General features: G+C 35.8%; 1 protein-coding gene across 1 annotated transcript in view; it reads right to left on the bottom strand.

Moving 5' to 3' along the window:
* Stard3nl (STARD3 N-terminal like) overlaps nt 1-20,728 on the bottom strand; it is a 52,842-nt gene extending 32,114 nt beyond the window's left edge. The window contains exon 1 of the mRNA XM_027939707.2: nt 20,538-20,728. The gene's annotated coding sequence lies outside the window, so the exon portion shown is untranslated. The remainder of the gene's footprint in view (nt 1-20,537) is intronic.
* Between the last annotated feature and the right edge of the window lie 1,250 nt (nt 20,729-21,978).

Here is a 21,978-nt window from a genome sequence, read left to right as displayed (position 1 = left end):
CAAGGTGAGAGAGTTGATGCATCTGTATGACAATCCAGCTTCTCAAGCTGAAGAACTATCATACTAGGAAACACTAGAGGAAGCTTAAATAAGTCACGACCAAACAAACCTTTAGCAAATTGTATATAACCATCATGATGATATTTTAAAACAGTCTTGTTTTCCTTTACACCATGTATGTTCCCCAAAGTCTAATGTACTGAAGGCTTTGTCCCAAGGCAACACTGTGCAGAGGTGGAGCTTCTAGGAACTAACTAAATTATGAAGGCTCTAACCTTATCAATGGATTAGGCCATTTGATGTATTAATCATTTGAATGGATATTGGGAGGTTGAAGAAAGTGTAGGAGTGGGAACACAGGGAGAAAGTGGATCACTGTAGGTGTGCCCTAGAAAGGTACATTTTATCCTCAGCCCCCACACTCCCACCCCTGTTTCCTGATTGCCCTGAACTAACAGCTTTCCTCTGCCATGCTCTTCTGCCATGATGTTCTGCCTTACTTCAGGCCCAAAGCAATGAAGCTAACCAACCATGGACTAAAACCATAAGCCCAAATAAATCATTCCTCCTCTAAGTTGTTTTCCTGAATTATTTTTCACAGTAATAAAAAGCTGACTAATACATGCCCCAAGCTAAATACAATGTTAAAAAAAAAATTTCTAAAATCTGTACTACAATTTAATTCAATAATTCCTTGCGTACTTCCCACAACATTTTTCTAATTCTATAAACTGATATATTCTACATGCTGGTCAGGTTAAATAAACATCTAGTCCATATGGCAGTCAAGGTATTCCCTGCAGATACTGAGACATGTCTGTCAATATGAACAGAACTGCTCTCCACTGAGTTATGCACATGACTGCTGGCAAATCAGGATTCCCAGTCAACAAGGAGGAGCTGGACTGAAACCCTAATAGTCACCAGTGGGCCTGGGGATGTGACCACCCCCCCAAAAAAAGAAGAGGGGGGGAGCCTTCCTAATGGTCCCCAGTGTAGTATCACTGAGCAGCTTTTTAAGAGGAGGATGTCTAGATGTATTATGATGCCCCTCAATGGCATTATCAGGCACAAAACTGCTCTCTGGAAACTACTAGAGGCATCATTCAGACATTAACCTTAGCTGTCATGAAATATTAGCACATTCTATATATGATATGCAGTAATACATTCCAAAGAGGATTTCAGAATAATGAATCATCACTCCGATATTCCCCCAATATCTTTATAAACTTACATGTAATTATCAGTAATATTCCTAAACTGAAATTACTTAGTGGACCACAGTTAACAGACTCAAACCAAAGATATACTCTCTAAACTTGACTGTGCGATGGTAATGAAACATCTGCCTATTATACACCCGACTTGCAAGTACTTGGGTATGACTATTAATGGATACCAATAAAAGAAAGGGAGGGGAAGTATCTAGTTTAGCTAAAGATTTTTAATACAGAGTATGCAAACACTCAGGATGCATAATTGAGCTCTAAAAATTCTGACTATATCTTTTTAACTAGGCTAGGATAGCTAACATTTAGATTCCCCAAAACTGACAAGTACAATAAATTTGAATTCAGATTTAATATTCATCATTCAGTCTCAATCCCTATCTTCCAAGAAAGAACAGACATATAAAACACATCTTTGCAAACTAAGAAAGACAAATGCTAAGTAAATGACAGGCTATATAATACAATGGGAAGGTCTGCTAGTTTACTCTTCTTTTAATCTTTTTTTATATTTAAAAACTATAAGGAGCTGAGATTGTGGCTCAGCAGTAAAGTGCTCGCCTAGCACGTACAAGGCCCTGGGTTCAATCCTCAGCACCACATAAAAATAAATATATAAATAAATTGTATCCAACTACAACTAATATATTTATATGTGTGTATTAGTTGACTACTACTATGAAGTTCTTAAAATATAGTTATTTTAACCTTACAGAGATAAACTATAAGCTATTGAGATAATAAATCATGTTTACAAACTGACCATAATATAGACTACCAAAAAATTCAAATTCAATAAATCTTGCAATAAGTATGTGAAAAGGGGGCAAACCGTGCATAGAACAGGAATACATAACAGCAATATTGTCTAAAATAATTATTGAGAAAAAAATATTTAACCCATTTTGTCCCACCATCTCAAATGTAGAATACCTACTATACAACATAATTATAAAATAACAATAAGAATATAACTAAACCATAATATCAATCAATGTTACTATGATTTTACATAAAATTATCAATAATTTTCCTCAACTAGAATTATTTAGTGGACCACGTTTAACAAATTTATGATTCCCAACCACTTTTAGTGCACGTGGGTCAATTTTATTGAAATATTTGCAGAATTGAAAACTTAGGTCTTACTAAGTTAAAACCCAAACAACAAACTATTAAAAATTAATGGTAGTGAAAGTGGTAGAAAGCTGTCTAAGTTGGGCTTATTATGAAATCCACTGCCTTAAAATAGTTTACTTTTTAAATAAAAATTGGGTACAAATAATAAAGTTAGAAAAACTAAAACTATCCTATGAGAAAATCTATAAAAACAAAAAAATCAAAGACAGAGTACAAATAATAAATCCAAAATGAGAAAGATAAAAAACTGATGGACACTAAGGAGTGGGTGTGATTCATTATATTAAAATTTCTACTTCTATATACTGATGAACATTTCCATTAAAATAAATAAATAAATAAATAAACAAACAAGCAAACAAATAAACCCAAGAATTAGTCTTTTAAAAGGGCAAATATTAACCTAATTTGGGGAGGGAGATGTTAATAAAAATACAAGTGGTCTATATAACAGGTTATTTTAAAAGTGTAAATTATGTTTTACACTAATTATATTTGAACACCACGAACAAAGTCAACACTCTACAAATAATAAATTATTTTAAGAAAAACTAAATAGCCTGAAAAGAATGTACCACACAAGAAATAAAAATTGAGAAAGCTAACAAAGAATTACTGGCAAAGGGACCGTAGTCAGACTGTATATACAGATACAAAACATTTAAGAGAAAGGAAAGCTAACTTATCATTAAATAAAGTTAGCATACATAATATGACATTATCTGAACAAAAACACAAAGCACAAAACATCAACATCATAAATCACAACAAAGAAATAGTATAAACTAACACAACACACTAACATAATATTGTTAATATAGCATTGTATACCATAGATTAACATTATAACAAGAGAATAGCTTCTTCACACTGAGGCTCATTGTGTCTGCCACAGTGCTGAGTACTTAAGATATGTATGTCATTTAAACCTCACAAAAACTCCCATAAATATGACCAACATATTAGAATGTATCACTAAAACATCACATAATTCATATATGAATGAAACTAAAAACTCAAATAATTAAAATTCAACTTAATAGAAAGCCAGATATTTGTTTACCTATTAAAATGTTTCACTGCATTCCAAAGGCATGTCTGAACATAACTTATAATTCATTTGGACTTGGGAATCATGTATGTTTTGAACTTGTGAGACAACTCTTCATTTACACATAAGTAACTAATTCACACTTTTCTTAACATATGGCACTTCAAGTTTCTCAGTCTCCAGGTTTGTAAAGATAATTACATCACCATGTAAGAATAACAACAGTGCAAACTCAAAGAAACTGACAACTGACCGCTAGAGTCAGGAGTAAGAGGCAAGCAGGAGAGAGGTGTGTACCCAATCTTTGGAGGACATTTTAGAAATATGGGGAAAATTTTTTCATTTATCAGTAGAAATAAGAAATCTGAATTATACTAGGAAATTTCCTAATAATAGGGCATTAGTTCAATTAAAAAGAAAAAGCAGAGGCTGGGGTTGTTGCTCAACAGTAGAATGCTCACCTAGCATGTGCAAGGCGCTGGGTTCAATCCTAAGCACTACATAAAATAAAATAGGTGTGCTAATGAAAATGGATAAACATTTAATACAAAAATAAACAAAAAGAAAAAGCAGCACTGAGCCAACACTAGTAACTTTTTTAGAGAAAGAAATTAAACTTATGACATCATTTATTAAATGGTTTTAAGTACAGCTCAAATAACTTATCCTCTCCTTACCCAACACATGGTATACTTCTGCCTCTATCTCCAGAACCACTTCACCATGCAAAAAAGCACCAGCAGTTCCCTGAAAGCATCACATGCTCATAAACCATTGACTCATGCCTGTACTGGTCTCTCCACCTGGAATGCTACTCTCCTTATCTCTATGGCTCTGACTCATGGGACAAAACTTAACTCAAAGGCCACTTTCTCAGTGAAGTTTTTGCTTTTCCTTCCTTCCACTTTTCTACATCTCTTTGCCTCATCAGAGAATACTGCACCCAGGTCTCCATGATGACATACACCATGATGCATCAATAGATCTTTTGCTTAACTTTAAAAATATATATTTTTAACAAGAGCTCACTTCAGATTTTGTGATTTACTGGTTACCCAAATCCTTAATTCTGGGGGATGGAAATGGAAAGGAACTAGATAAGAGAGAGAAAGGGGACAGTGGAAGGTATTTGAAATAGCATTAAAATCAAAACACTAAGTTAGAAATTCAATTAAAAATATGCAAAATTTCAACAGTGAAAGTTGCAAGATATTGCTGAAACTGAAGATGAAAATAAGTGTTGAGATATAATATGTTCATGGATTAGAAGACTTCATATTATTAAAATATCAGCTTTCTCCAAACTGATCAAGAGATTTAACTCAATTATAATCATAATCTTACCAAAATTTTTTAACATAAATTGAAAAGCTAATTCTAAAATATATGTAGAAATGCAAAGAAATGTGCATATCCAAAACAGTTTTAAAAAAGAATAACAAAACTGGATTAGCTCTACCTAACTTAAAGACTTTTTATAAAATTTAAGTAATCAAAATAGTGTAGTACTAACTTAAGGATCAATAAATGATCAATGGGACATTAATGGAGCCCAGAAATCAAACAACATCTATATGGCAATTTGACTTTTGACAAAAAATTAAAAGTGATCAAAATGGAAAATATAAAGTTTCTTTTCAGAGGGTACTGAAACAATCACATCAAATTTGGAAAAATAAATAAGCCCTAACTTACAGCATGTAAAAAATATTTAAGATGGATCATATTCTAAATATAAAAATTTTAAAACTAAAATCTTTTAGAAGAATATACAGGAGGATACTTTAACAATTTCCTAAAGACAAAAAAAGCCATAACTATTTAAAAAATTTTTTTGTGCGTGTAGCTGTCTTAAAGGAGCTCCCACTGGCTTGTTTGGGAAAAATTGAATGTAAAAATGAATAAAGACAGCAATGTTAGAATTTATGTTAGAAAAAATAAAAATACCCCAAGACAGCATGGTCATAATGTAAAAATAGAGAGGGGTGAGAAGAGTTCTCCTTTACAGGAAAAATTTAGGTTAAAAAAATGTAGAAAGAAATAAAATTAGAAAAACCAATAATTGTCGCTTCCAGTAATAGTAACTGATTCAGGCAAGCATCATTATCACATGATAACAATTATTTAAAAGTTGCTGGGGAATATGATATTCATACTTTCAAAATATCACTTTTTGAATTATTTAATTTCATTGGGAATAATATACCTTTATAGTGGGGAGGTCTGGCAGGCAACACCTGAACCAAGTAATTGAACTGCATCACCAATGCAGAAGCTGGCATGGTGTGTCTTTTATTGTGTTGTAATAAATATATAACATTAATTATGATATATCCCAGCCAGAAATGTTTAACTTGAATTTAGTTTAAGAAACAATCAGAAAAACACAGTATATAGGGCATTCTACAATGCAACTATACTAAACTCCAGAGAATTCAACATGGTAAAAAATAAAAAGAAAACAGGAAAAAAAAAAAAAAAGAAGAATAGTGGTATGAATACTCTTCAACCTGAAAGAGCCAAAGAGACAAATATCAAATGCAATGAATAAGCCTAGATTGAATCTTAAATTAAAAAACAAAAGACAATGGAGGAATTGATTATAGTTTTGTACTGGTAATACAAAATAATGCCCTCATTCTTAGGAGACACATGCTGAAGTATGTGACTCACTTCTGATTAGTTCAGAAAAACATAAGGATGTTTTGGGATAGAGTTGTTTTATCTATCTATATATGATAAATATAATTGAACACAATATTTATAATCTACACATACACATGTAAAGTATGTCTATACAGCAAAGAAAGTAAATGCAAATTTTAGCTGCAAAAACATCATTAATTTTGCTTAAAGTATGTGCTACCTTTAAAAATGTGGAGAAACTGGAATTATCCTCAAAAATCTCTTAAGTCATTCTATAAAAAGAATGTATGTGGATTTTATACACATACTGTTGCAAAAAAAAGTTCTTATGCACATGAAAGTTTATGATGCAGTGATAAACAAAAAGGAATAGCAATATAATATTGCTGAGCATTCAAATTATTTAGCCCTTACTACAACTATAAAATTACCTAACATAAACAGGGAACAGTTGACTTCTAAAGTGCTTCTAACTGCAGATAGGAGTCATTCTGTTTAAATTTTGAGCTAGTGTCACTTAAATACCTAGTAATCTTAATTGCTGTTATCAGGCTTCGTTAAAAGAAAGAGTGAAGTCATATCACACAATGATTTGAGGTATACAGTTTGCTAGGATTTTTAGTGGAAATGCACACAAATTGTCATTTTACTATGAGCATTTAAAAGCCATGTTTCTCCTTCATTTGTTTCCTACATTAAAACTCAGACTCTTCCCAGGCAAATGTTTTACAAAGCATCACCTACCAAGCTCAGGTATACCAGGTGTAACTTGCTGCATACAGCTGACTTAGAGCACTTATAACTACATTTAAAGTGCACTTTCTTCTGTTCCTCCTTTCTTTTCTTTTAAGAATTTACAGACCAACTCTATGGTAATATCTCTCCATATTGTTTCCCTGGATTTCTTCTGTGTGTTTATTTTCTAGGCCTCGTTTTTTCCAGTGCAGTTTACATTCCTTTAGGATATAATTAATGCTTTTATTTCATCCTGGCAAATGTGCTCACTCTTTGCTGCTTGGGTTCTGCCCTCATCCATGCTGCAAACACATATACACAACAGTAAAGGCTGCCTATGAAAGCTCTGTCATTTTCAGTAGTTTTCTCATTCAATTACTTCTTTAACATTAGCAGATAAAAGTAACCCTGTGTGCATTAACGAACTAAATCTTTTGACAATTAATTTAGAAATTAATGACTTAGGAAAATTGAGGAGAAAAAATAAAAGTCATGGTGCTTCTAAGTCATTCCCCTGGCAGACAAAACCCAAACCTATTCTTATAATGACTTGATTTCTAAGTGATCAATTTCCTATAGCAGTATTATACATATTACTAAACATTTATTTGACATGGATTACAGGAAAAAATATTAAGATTTAAAGATGGCTAGGTAAATGTTAATCCCATGTATTTTCATAATTTATGAGACAAACATCAAATACTGAGAAGCTGAATCTGAACATGTAATATAAGATTAAGAATTGCACTTGATAATGCCTGGAATGTCAAAGGCTGCCAAGAACCTACCACATCTACTTAGTAGTATCTATCTGAGTGGTATCTATCTGAAAGTATATTTGTGCACCAATGTTGTGGCAGGTCATTCTCTGAGTTCTGGGCATGCGGTTATTAACCAAACCAAAATAATATCCTATTCTCCCAGAGTTTACCTTTTAGAAATCAGAGATGTTTATGAACAAAGAAGTACTGGGAACACAGTAACTGTAAACTGGGTAATCAATTTAATCTCATTGAGAAGGTGCTATCTGAACAAAAACTAAGAGATAAGGGGAAAATGCCAGGGAAACATCAGAAGGAAGAGCACTGCAGGTAGAAGGAAGACAGAGGACAAAGGTCTTGTGAGGGGTAAAGCTGGCCATGAAAAGTGTGGCCAGTAGGACAGAGGGGCTGAATCATATGAGTGGAAGGGCAACAGGAGATGAGGACAGAGAAGTTAACAGGGGCTGGGCCTGTCAGACTGTATATACCACTACAAAGGCTTCTACTCTGAATGAGATGGTTTTCAGCAGAAGAGAAACATGACCAACTTAAGCTCTAAGAGGTTCTCTGGCTGCTCTGTTGAGAGATGCACAGAAGTAGGAAGAATGGTCAGCAGATGACTAAAACAATTGAGAGAGAAGATGTACTGACAGTAGAACAGGGTGATGGCAGTGGAGTGTTATGCCAGACTCGTGGGACCCCAATAGACCTCCAGGAGCCGAATCCAATGCAATCACACAAGAGTCTTTATTGCAAGCTTGAGCCTGGACTCACAACCGTTCCCGACGCAGTGGTCCCAGGGAGTGAGTCCCGGTCCTTTGTTCAGTGAGATTTTATAGGTTTTGAGGGGATACTCTATGCCTCACAACATCACACCGCAAATCATTCCATAAGGTGAGAAAATCAAACAACTCTTAACGTTGATTAGCACATTCACTGGCGGGAACAAGTTGGGTAGGGGTGATTGGCTAGTACAAGAGGGGGGGGTTCATTTGAACTGATTGGTTTAGGCCACGAGGGGTGTACATGCTAAACTACATGGTTTCCCAACATGTTCTCAACCACCATAAACTACGTGGGGGTCATCTGGCATTCCAGGTATTTTCCCTGTCTTATGCTGATTGGAGGTTGCTAGGGGGGTTGCTAGGGGTCCTTACCTAGCCTAACTGAGTCAGGGACACCTGGCGCTATAGACCTTCCTTAGGACAGGCCTTAAGGTAGAAGTTGCTGTTATTTATTTATTTTTAAAAATGGAGTCACATTAGTTTCTCATGAGTAACCAATTCATTGATTCTAAAGACAGCCTAAAGCATTTGGTGATAGATTGGTTGTGATTCATAGGAGAAAATGAGGACTAAAAAATAAGAGAAAGGGATTGCTATTTACTGAAACAGGGATAGAGGAGGGGCAATTTTAAGAGAGAATATCCATTCTGTTTATGTGAAGTATGTGATATTCAAATTGATGAAATAAACAGATATGAATCCGAAGTTCAGGGACAGTCTTGGCCAGAGATGTGTATTTCTGAGTCAACCGCATATACATGGAATTTAAATTCCAAAAGTATACTAATAACAAGGTTCTCCTTTCATGCCATTAGAGAAAAAAGCAAAAACTACTGAAGCATACTTTTATTTGTAAAACTGAAAATTATTATGAGATGGGCCCTATATGAGCCCTTAAGTGTTCCCATTTTGGTAAACCATGGACTTTGAACACCAATAAAATATAATACCACACAGATATTTAAATGGATTTAAAAGGTAATACAAGAGTTCCCCTGTTCTCAACAGAATTTGTATCTACTCAAAAGGAAGATATATAAAAAATACAACTGAATGATCATAAAGAAGGAAAAAAATGAAGTGTATACTCTGAACAATAATATGCCACACCGGGGATGTTGTATGGTCCAGAGGAAGAAGAAGCCAGGTAGAAGAAAGACATCTGCTAATATGTATTTATTCTTCTACGAACTACAAGTTAGCAAAATAGCAAATGTCACAGAGTGGCCAAAGTCATGTGTGGTGGTACATAAGACCTGTTAGCTCACCAATCCCACAGGGGTCAACAAGTTGGTAGCTAATTATCTCCCTAGCACCAGCAAGTCAAAGGGGTGGTGGCATGTTACAGCTGCACCTCATCACTGGTTTGATGAAAGTCTTTTTCAAGATAAGCTCTGAGGAACAAAAATGTTCTTTGACTTGTGTATCACCTTTTTCAGATGCAGCTCTCAGGTTGCCCAGAGGAAGTGGAACAACATGGTCTCCACTGGTAATTTCCTCAGTTTCTACTTTCTTGCTCCAACCTCATTCCCCTCTTTGTTAATCTCTCTGGTACTCAGATCAATTTTGTGGTTGTTTCCCTTACTTGTGTCAGTTCTAACTCCTACACTCAAATATTTTCTCCACAGCTCACCTAGAAATTTCTTTGACTTAATCTTCCAAGTCGAAGAAGCTATTTATAATCCCATTTCCCTTCAGGAGACAAATAAGGTCACTTCTACAAAAGACTGCCGATTTTCTTTTTGCCGACTGCCCATCATTTTCCAGAACTTTTTCTTGTTCCCACAGAGCAAAATCTACAATTAACTTTCCTAAAACTCCTAATAAATGTATTATAAAATACCTGAAGGCTAGCATGAAATTATCACTCTCTTTGCCAATTTGGACTCATTAACTCTGTCAGCCATCAGCAGGTAAGTATTCAAAGGAGCCTTGGTGCCCCTCCTTGCTTATATATATATATATATATATATATATATATATATATATATATTACTACGAACACTTTAAGCTTTCTCTTTGAGATGTGTTGTCTTAGTTGAATTATTTTTCAGACAGATCAAAGCCCCTCCATTAAAAAACTTATAATATCTTCCATTCAATATGAGAACATCTCTGTACCACACAAAGCCACTTCTTCAACACTTATCACTACAAGCAACTTTTTTTTTTCTATTTTTCTCTTTTTGCAAGCAACTTTCAAACAAATCTTGTTACCTCTCACCACAGACCTGGACATTTTATTGAGCTATATCTGAAAATCAACAGCATCAATGGTGGTCAGCTCACTTCTCTCCTAGGAATCACAGAAAGTATACACCTGTTTTAGTAACTATCTTTCATTCCAAATCTGATTTAAGACTGTGCTCATCACATATTCTTCATAGGCCTTCCAAGACCTATATTTTCAATATAGATAAAAACAGAAGCTGAATTTTAAGCTGACTAGTAAGAAGTCAGCAGAACTATGCAGAGGCAAGTTTTTTTGTGTGTGTTTTTGTTGTTTTGATTCAATGTCACAAGACTCCTTCTCTGAAAGACAGGAGATAATGGTTACTGAAAATGTCACTCTAGGTGACAAGGCCATCTTCTACTCATTGCCCCTGTGGTAGCTGGAGTGGTGGTTCAGTAGCAACATTGGGGAAGATATGACACCAACTTCAGGATGGCACACAGGTCCAAAAAGAAATTCCTAATCTCTACTGTAGCCCAAGGTTTGCCGTTGAAAGCTTAGTGCATGTGACAGATAGGGAAAGACAATCAAAAAAATCTTGATAACCTAGATTTAGTATTCTTTTCTCTTTCCAAATGGCAATAAAACAGGAAACTAAACCTTCAAAAGATGAGCATCAGATATGGGTTCTGGATCACCTATATCAACCTAGCTTATGTTTCAGAAAACAGAATCACATAAAAAATATCAAAGGCCGGTATCTATAAAACTCAGTCAAACAATGGGCTAATATACCTCCAAAATATTGTGTGCTGTACTGATAAGGAGAGCAGGTTTAGAGCACAGGTAACAAAGGCAGAGAATATAACAAAGTAGTAGGATCTTCTTAAAGTCACAGGTTCTCAATAAAAGCTGAAATTAGCACCATTTTTGAAAATTTTGATATTACACGTTTTTAAAAAGATAAGCAATTATAAAATAAAAAACTTATGTCTAAAAATATAGGCATTGATATAGACACACAGCTTGCAAATGATTTAAAATGTCTATGATCAGAATAATTAACCAATAATAACCAGTAATATCTTCTTTATAGCTTTTTTTAAAAAAATGTGCTTAAGTTTTATTCTTCTGCTAGTTCCACCCTCAAAACATTCCTTATTGGTAGCTAATTTAATCCCCTTATTAAATCTCAGCAGTCAACTTCACTGTTTTCTCAAATCTCTCTTATATATTACTCCATCAATTATGTCTCACCTCCAGAACACTCATTTCTCTGCTTAAAACATCATTTCCCTCAGCCAATGCTCCAGCTGCTCTCTTGCACTATGGATACCTTTGTTGTATTTGTCCCTTGCACAGAATGCCTTTTCTTCCACCACACTATTAACAGCAGTAAAAGACTATTAATTGTTTAAGGAAGCTTAAGTATCACTTCCTCAAACTTCCTCTGATCCCCTAATGCTGTGTTTTGGACATCCCTAGAACTTTTGATTTGAGTTCCTCCCTGCAAGTTTTGTGTGCCATAAGCATGTTCCCCAGTGTGGTGGTATAAAGAAATTTGGAACCTTTAAGAGATAAGACCTGGTGGGAGGTAATTAGGTCATTAAGGGTTATCACTCTTGGAAGAAGTTAATGTCATTTTTATGGGACCCCAGTTAGTTCTCAGAAAAGCTGTTATAAAAGATCAAGCCTGGGCTGGGGATGTGGCTCAAGCGGTAGCGCGCTCGCCTGGCATGTGTGCGGCCTGGGTTCGATCCTCAGCACCACATACAAACAAAGATGTTGTGTCCGCCAAAAACTAAAAAAAAAAAAAATATTAAAAAATTTTCTCTCTCTCTCTCTCTCTGAAAAAAAAAAAAAAAAGATCAAGCCTAACTCCTGACTCTCCTGTCTCACCATCTGACCACTCACTTCTACACACAGCATTTCCTTTTCTGCTCCTCCATCATTTTGTGAAGCAGTCAAGAGGACCCTCCCCAAGACCAAACCAATGAAACACTTGATCTTGGATTTTAAGCCTCAAAAATTGAGCTAAATAAACCTCTTTACACAACCTCAGGTACATGGTTATAGCAACAGGAAGCAGAATAATAAACCTAGGAATAATGTATATTCCATATATCCTTATTGTATTCCATAAACACATATTTATTTAATGTATATTCCACATATCATTCTAATCATTCATATTCAGATATCATTAACAGCTCTTTTTTTTAGGATTACACCAAAAGCTCCTAGAGAATGCTTCCATATCCTTAGCACACAGAGAAATACTTGGCACATGTTAGGCATTTGATTTGTTTGTTGAAGTAATGAGTAACAAATATCATTTTATAAAAATAGAGAGTCTGAATATTTAATATCTAAAATTAGACAAGTTTACACATGACTGAGGTTTCAACATATTAAATAAATCAAGAACAATCTCCAGTTACTGAACTTGATGATGAAATTAACAAAAGATGCCCAATCTTCCAAAATTATCTAAATTTGTCATCCCTCTTTCCAATATATTTTGAATACTAGTTTGTGAAATAATTCTAATAACACACTAAAATGGAAACAAATATATCATAAATATGAAAAAAATGTAATAAGTCATTACACAAGTGGGAAAATACCTGCCTGAAACAAATAGATATATTTATTATCTACCACATGTAAAACATATGTTAGTCACCCCACAGGAAAATGAAGATGGAAAAGACTTGGTCTCCATCCTAAAGTACCCTTTCCTAAAGAAGTAACACAATTATATAAATAATTAGAAAAAAGTCTAAGATAATTATCATATAAATAAGATTGAATATCACCTTTTGTGACCAGAAAAGGCTTCATGAAAAAGTTGACCTTAGAAAAAACATAAGAATCTGGAAGAAATGAACAGCTGTTCTATTCCAAGAAAGAGGCAGACTAGAGCAAACCAAAAACAGAGGAAAGTTCAAGAAGCATGTCAGTGAACAATGAGTTACTATTTTAGTTAGCTTTTCTGCAACTGTGACCAAAAGGCCTGACAAGAACAATTTTAGAGGAGGAAAATTTTATTTTGGTGCTCACGGTTTGAAAGGTCTCAATCCATACATGGTTGACTCTATTACTTTGGGATGGTGGAGAGGGAGAACAAATGGCAGAAGAGTGTGGCAGAAGAAAGTGGCTCAGGATATAGCCACCAGGAAGCAGCGAGAATGAGCTCCACTCACTGGGGAAAAAATGTAAACCCTGAGGGCATGCTCCCATTGACCCAGTCTCTCCAGCCACACCTTATCTGCCAGCAGTTACCACCCAGTTAACCCCATAAGGTGATTAATGCACTGATTAGATTAAGGCTCTCATCATTCAATCATTTGACCTCTAAACTTTCTTGTATTGTCTCACACTTGAGCTTTTTGGGGATACCTAATATCTACACCATAACAGTTACCCTGGGTCTGAAGAGAGGCCCACATGAGAGAAACAGAAAAGATGTGACTGGAAGGCTAGAACAGAAGTGCATGGACAGATCATGAAGGGATATGAAAAGCAAGCATGAGACTGTGTTCTTGACTGAGGATGCCAGGGTCCTGAGGACAAGGAAAACACCAAGGACAGAAAGAGTTTAAGGCTTCTAAAAACTTAGCACAGAGTCATGTCAGGCAGGGAGTTAAACATGGACTCCATGTTTATGGGTTGTCATGAAAATGAGGTATGACTGTACTTCATTTCTCAAGGATGCAGTCATTCAATTCTAGAACCTATGTTTTCTCAGGGTCCTCAGTGTCCTCTGAGATATTTATGTTAATTCTTAGACAAGTGGAGGTCACACAAACAAGTGGAGGTCATAAAATAAAAAAGTTATGAACAGTTCTTTCCAAAGCTGTGAGAAGTCCATAACTTTTAAACTAAGCAGCAAGCATTAACATTTCAAAGTGTGCTGAATGACCAGCTTTAATGCCATGCTCTTTTTTTAGCCTTAAAAGAACATAAGACAACCACTGCTAGTCTAGAAGACCTACCCTTCTATCCTTATATCAACCTTCTGCTCCCCATAGAGAATAGACCTTATTTTCCCTATCAAATGAACACACACATCCTGGACTGCCAAAGTACTGCAAAGTCTACACAAAAGACTTCAAAATGATGTTGTGGCCAAATCTTGCCCATATATAGGTGACAGGGTGTGTCTGCTGGCTTGCACAATGTTTTGTAAACACTAAATTGTCAACATGAAAAGGAGTTTTTCATATAAATAAAATCTAGATTTCTAGCTTCTCTTGAAAAATAGGCAATTTGGGCAATATTATCAGTTTACCAGTTTGCTACCCAGACACCTTATTTGCTGCTAGGCCTTCCTGGTCCCTGTAAGCATTTACTTTTCCTTCTGCCTTACTGGGTTTTTGGATCCCTAATAGATAGTAATTATCTAGAGTGGGCTTTGCTGAGTCAGAGTTCACCAACTACACTGCTTGGTTTCACAGCCTAGTACTGCCACTGACTAGCTGTATAATTTGGACAAGTTACCTAACCTCTCTATTTAAGTTTCTTCTTCTATAACATGACAATAATACTCTTAACTTTGAGAACTGTTTGGGGAATGAATTAGTTTATATAAAACAGTGGTTCTCAATGGCATGGTAATAGGAGGGCAAAGGGCTGTGCCCTCCAACCCCAGAGCCCTAGAGCATTTGGCAATAATGAGGATATTGTTAGTTGTCAGGACTAGATGAGATGCCACTGATATCAGGAGGCCAGAGAGGGTCCTTAACATTCTACAATGCACAAGACAGCCACCAAAAAATACAGAACTTTCCAGCTGAAATGTCACTGGTGCTGAGGATGAGAAACACTGACACAAAGTCTTTAGAACATCCCTTGGGGTGGAGGAAGCCCTCTGAAACTGTTAGGTATCATCAGTAATGACTAAAGCAACTCCTAGCTGGTGTCCCCACCTCACCTGGAGAAACTGCTAGCATCTCAAGAGCTCTTTGTGTTACCTTTTATAAACTTAACATACCACACAAATAGGAAAGAGTACTTCAAATAACATGGTTTCACATCATGAATTCAATAAGCAATTGGTTAATTTACAAATAATTATGAAATATATTTTTCCTGAAACAAAAATCAAATAAGAATACACTATGGTGGGCAATAATGCATAAGATTTGAAAAATATATTGTCCTTCAATTTCCATGCATGTATAAATTTGTCAGAATAAACCCAACAACTATGTATAACCATTAATATTTAAATAAATAAATAAATATTTAAAGAATATATATTATCCTGAAAATACACAACATAGAAGCCCATGATTACCACAATTTAGAAGACAGTAGGCCAAATCCTTCTAACCTCCAGATTCAATACAATGAGGACATTCACACTAATTAGTCCCAAGATATTTCTTGGAAAGTTGCAACACAGAAGAAATAAAAAAGAAGAGTTTTAAAATAAAGAGCACGGAACCTAATACTACCCCAATGCCTGACCAGAAAGACCCTCCAGGTTTAAATAGCTCAGAGTTAGACTGAGGTGAGTGTTCAGGCTTTGATCTTGATTCACAGCAACTCCAGATCTATGTTGACTAAGGGAAGCAGTGATAAAGGCCCTAGCTGTGTTGATACATCATTTAAGAGGCTGCCAGGAGTTCTGACGCAGGACTTCAGATTCAATGATGGCCTGTAACAAGTTCCTGATGCAAGGAGTCATGAGTAGTGAGTAGGCTTCATAGACCAGCACTGGAAGTAACTAAGGGGCCCTGAGATAATTTCCCTGTGAGCCTGTCTTCTCATCCATAATACTGAGAAGTAGAAATTGCTGTTACTATTTCTCAATCCCAGTAACACAGAGTTCACTCATTTTATTCATTTATTTTGTAAAAGTGTATTCTCAACGTTTACAGCCCAAAGAGGTGAGGTCCTCTAAAGGGACTTCTGGTCAACTGTAGAAGTCAGACCCTTAACTGAAACAGGAAAGACCTTCTAGAACCAAAACCAAGAAAAGCCTAACAGGGCCTCTCTCAAAGACAGAGTGATAAATGGTTAAATAAAACTAGAGGGCTCTAGGATCTGTAAAAACCCATTGCATTAATACCACAGATTGCTGTCCTTTAACCTAAAGTCAACAAAGATTGGAAGATCCATGTCTACCACTGGGCATTACCACAGATATCAAGATTGGTATACCAGGTTGTAAAGAAAAACTCCCTAAAGTTCTGTGAAAAGAAAAGGCTACCACTAAAAAAAACACAGAAGATTTTTTTTTTTTCTTGTAAGTTTGGCATTTGAGTGGACTGAGCGGTACAGGTAGAACTTTGACCAGCTGGAGTTGTACATCCAAAGAGCATTACAGGCAGAACACAAGTAATGGCACCAAAACTAAAGCCAGGAGTACAGTTTAGTGTGCTGGTTCACATGGATGCTACTACTAAAATATGGGATCAAATCACAACATCCTGGATTATTTGAACTTGGACATCAGCTGCATGAACAATCTTAAGAGACAGAGACACTCCATCAAAACATTGTTTTACTATTGTAGCTTAAAGAGCAAAAGCTGTCTTTTGTCTAAATTTAAATATCTTCCAACATTTAATAAATGAGATTAATTTCTTTAATAGTATTCTAGTTTGACTAATAAAAAAAAAGATAATCTTCATTAAGAAGATTGGTCAAAAAATCACCTAGAAAGCAAATTAATCTATTTGTCAGTCTGTTTTATTTCATATACTCTAATCATAATTATTAAAATAAGTAAAGTTTAGAAATAAATAATAGTTATTTTTAAATTTTCTTATTTTGCAAGCTAATTTCTACTTTTTAAAAATATATTTCTAAAAAAGAGAAATTACACCACTGAGCTGACCCAAGGACTTCCTTAATTATAAGAACAAACTCTAGTTGCCACCAGAAACTATGAGCCACCAAACTCTAAGCATTATTCCCACACTTCTAAGCATAAGATTAAAGCTGGGAAAATAGTAACAAATTTTAAATTCTCTTTCAAAAATTTCTGAAATTATAACTTTAAAAAGTCATTTTTAAATCATGCTCTTCTAACAAAAACCAAGGATTCATCCAGAGAGTTTACACCTACTCATTACTCAGAAAAGGGAAGAAAAACAAAGCAAAGGGTTATTTTAGCCCAAGAAAAAGCACTGTCTCATCTTTTTTAAAAAATTACCTTTTAAGAGTTTATGGGCAGTACATTCTAGATGTTAAAATATTATATTTTTATATTTATATACACAGAAATATTGTGGGATAGTCAAGAAGGTAGAAAAGAAAAAAAATTGGGCTGAAAATCAGCAGGGTTATAACTGCCATCAGTTTGTACACTGTGTTTTATTCTGGAAATCAATGGACTTCTCTGGGCCTCCACAGCTCCACCTTTAAACTAAAGGTCAAATCACACAATCTCTAAAATGCCACAACATGAAACAAAGTTTAAATAACAGAGATATGCAGTTGCTATTACATATTCAAAGAAGCAAGGGGTGAAGCAGAAGGAAGTTAAGATTTCAGAGTAAGGCTAATGAGCTCCATCGTAACCAGCTGAGTGGCCTTAAGAGTAACTTTCCTGTACTCTTGAAAAGGTGTAATATTTACCTTTGCAAGATGGTGGAAGGATCAGAATGTATGCAATGTACTTGGCACACTGTATACATTAAATAAAAGCAGACAGAGCATCCCTGGTCAGTAATATCTACTTAACCAAGTAACGCAGTTTCCTAGAGCTTGGCTGGGATAGAGCAGACTGACAGTGCTTTCCTAATAGAAAGAAGGTAAAGATAATAAGGAAGAAGATTCATGCTTAGGAGATAAAAGTAGCCCTTGAAGATAAACAAAGGCTTTGAGTCCTATACATAATAACAATGAAAAAACAACTACATGGACATTCTTTTCATTAAAAAGACCCCTGGAAGAAGGAAGAAATATATGCATACATATACATATGTATGTGTGTGTATATATATACATATATGTATATATATATGTATATATATATATATATATATATATATATACACACACATATATATGTCTATACATACACATATAATATACAATAATTCATAGTATATTATGCAATATAAAATATATATTACATATATAACAACTTCATAACCAAAAGGCAGAAAGTTGGTCAGAACTTATGAGTGCCTCTAAACAAGAACAAGGACTCTGAGATAGACATATAGATATAGATATAGATAGACAGATACACACATCATCTTTCCTTAACATGTCTGCAACTCTCACAGCAGACACAGATGATACAGCTCCTGCTCACCTCTCCAGTATCCCCTCCTATCACTGTCCCCCCACATCACTCTCCCGTAAGTTTATTCTGCTCTAGCCATACTAGCTTCCCTTCATCCTTAGAACATGCCAAACTCATTCTTTCTTTAGTTTTGTTTTTTTGCTTTTGTTTTTGTTTTTGCACTATTAGAGAAACTTCCAGATCTTTTCATGGCTGACTCACTCTAAACATTCAGTTACCACCCCAACCATCACCTCCTCAGGAAAATCTTCCCCACAGGTAAATTTGCCCACACCCCCCAGTACACCAGAGTTCCTTCCCCTGTAATATATTCTCTAACATTTATTACTACCTAAAGTCATTTTTTGGTTTGCATGTACATTGTATCTCCATCAAAAGATAAGGTCTTTGAAGTGAGGGACCTCATCTAAACTGTTCATTACTCAATCCCAAATACCTGAAACAATGGGTAGCCCAGAGAGATATTCATCAGATGAAACTGTCCAATGAATAAATTCAAAATTACACCAATCACCTTTCCTTCTATGAAAATAAGTAGTCATCAGAAGCCATAAAGTTCATTTCTTTAATGCAGTTTTCTATAATGCAATAATGCAACTTTAAAAGGTCCATGTTAGAGACGGTAAGATCTTAAAAAGAATAAATGCTTCCTGACAATACAAAATATTATATATTATATTATTCAGTTTGTATACATTATATTATATATATATATATATATATATATATATATATATATATATATATTGTACATTACATATTTTCATTTCATGTACATTAATTACCCACTACTTTATTATCAGAATCCATAAATAAAGCACAGATATGGTAAGTTGTTTTGTTTCATCAAATCTTGCTTCTAGATAGAGAGATGGGCAGATGGACTATAGATGGTAACTACCTTTCAGAAACCTTCCACACAAAGAAATCTGATATAACACACTGAACTAACTCCAGTGTATTTAGAAATTAGACCTGTTACTTTGCAACCTCACTGAACGTATCCAAACTATTTATGAGTCAAGAGATTTATTCAAGTAATTCCATCTGTGAAATAGAAGATAAATGAATGATGAACAACTGCTATATTAAGAGAATGATAAGAAAAATGCCACAGTGTTAACCCACGTTTGAAATAAGAGGGAAAAAAAATCCCTTCCTAACTCTAAACCAAAAAGAAAGCATGCTACTTATATTTCAAAAAAAAAAAAAAAAAAAAATTGCAAAATGAGTGGGCAAAGCAGTGAACTGAAACCATCTCCAGAACAATCATGACTCAGACTTTAATCTTTATTTTGTTTTGTTTTGAACAAGGCCTTTCTTGATGAATAAAAGAGGCCCATAAACGACTGTGTCTGGACAACCCACGCTTCACCTCCTAGTCACCATCCTTGGTCATTCTTCAGGGCCCATGGCCCAATATGGGGATGGACCCCACAAGGACCTCGCTGGAGCCAGCGAGGTGAAGAAATGGAGACCTCACTACCCGAATCCGTCCCTAAATCTCTGCCCTGGGAGCAGTGGGTCTTGGAAATCTACAACTTCACTTTTGCATCCATTATAAACACATGCCTCGCCCCTCCTCCTTCCCGGGTGGATCTAGCAAGGGCTCCGTAAACAGAAGGGAACGACAGGGTTATGGCCTCCGTCTGCTGGACTCTCCAGGAACCCAGTTAGGTGGCCTGACCTCGGGGACTCAGTTTTCGAACCTGTCAAACAGGGTGACGCGAAACCCAGCCTACCTCATCGGGTGGTTCCGGGCCGGCCGCCCCAGACTGGCCCGGAGACAGTGGCTCAGTGGTCGCGCCCTCCAGGGATCTCCGGGGCGGCGGGGTGGGGCTCGGTGGGGCGGGACCAGGCACCCAGCCCAGCAAGCGAAGCGCAGCCCACCACCCGCAGCCAGCCGCCCTAGGAGCTCCTCGAGTACCCGGCCGTGACGTCAACACGCTGACGTACACGCACAGAAGCCGCATCTTGCTCCAGGGTCCAAAGACTGAGTGCTGGGCAGGCTCTAGAGAAACTACACGATTGGACAGAAAATATGTCAATCATCTACTGACCAATAAGCGGCGGGGGAAGACGGGAGACGGGGAGCTGGACTGCCCTGAGGAACGGGTGGGAATCTGGGACTCTGACTTTGAAAACCTTGAGCTGGTTGGGCTTTCCCGCAATTTGTACTACATCGTTTTAATTAGTGTTTGCTTTTTCTTTTTTTTACGATTATGCCTTTACCACTTTTTTTCAGTCACTTGGTAGGGATATAGCCCCTGGGCTCGTGGAAAACAATCACAGGGAGGATTTCAGATCCTCTGGGCACCTCCCATTGATCTCTTCTGTACTGAAATAGGGCGTCCCACTTCTATGCCAGTACTGTGTTCGATCGCTTTGAATTCTCAAGTCCTCCAGACCTATTTAGGAGACCTTTTCTCCGTGAGTCTATTGCGTAACTAACATCTCTTACTTATAGTTATATCTAATTATATGTGTATGTTTCTTTTCCACGAGATTGGGCATCACTTATTGTTTTATTTAAACTAACTTTGTTTTTTCCCCTAATAGATGCTACAGTTACATCTTTCAAATTTTTACAGTTACAATGGGTAGACAGTGAATATTCTCCACATCCCAGTTCCTCAGGTTTTCAGTTGCCACTGAGTCAACCTGTATTGCTGATTTTTTGGATATTCTTCCAAAGTCATTCTAAGTGCTATTGTTAATTTTAAATTACACAAGAGAAATAATATCGGTTCAATTTTTTTTACCCTTACGAATTACTGAATATCCTTTTCAGGCACTAATTACAACCCCATTCCTTAGATGATGACTCCTAGTTCTTGTGTAGAAGTTTTTATTTTCTGTACTCAACATTGAGATCTTCCCATGTTTATATATAAATCTACCTGACTTTTTAAAAAATGCTCTAGGGCTGAGGTTATGGCTTGGTAGTAAAGCACTTGCCTAGCATGTAAAAGGTCCTGGATTCAAGCCCAACCACTGCAAAAGTTTATGAATGAATGAATGAATTGCTATATGGTACTTCTCAGGACCAATATATGTACAATTCAATTTACATTTCCCCACCCTCAGACATATAGTTTGTTTCATTTTATTATTATTACTAAAATAATAATTCATTAAACGTGTGTAAGTATCTTTCTGTAATTTCTTGTACTTATGTGCAAG

This window comes from Marmota flaviventris, chromosome 1 (genome assembly GCF_047511675.1).
Source record: "Marmota flaviventris isolate mMarFla1 chromosome 1, mMarFla1.hap1, whole genome shotgun sequence".
Taxonomy (NCBI): Eukaryota; Metazoa; Chordata; class Mammalia; order Rodentia; family Sciuridae; genus Marmota; species Marmota flaviventris.
Note: the sequence above shows the minus strand (reverse complement) of the source record. Positions and strands in the feature narration are given on the sequence as shown.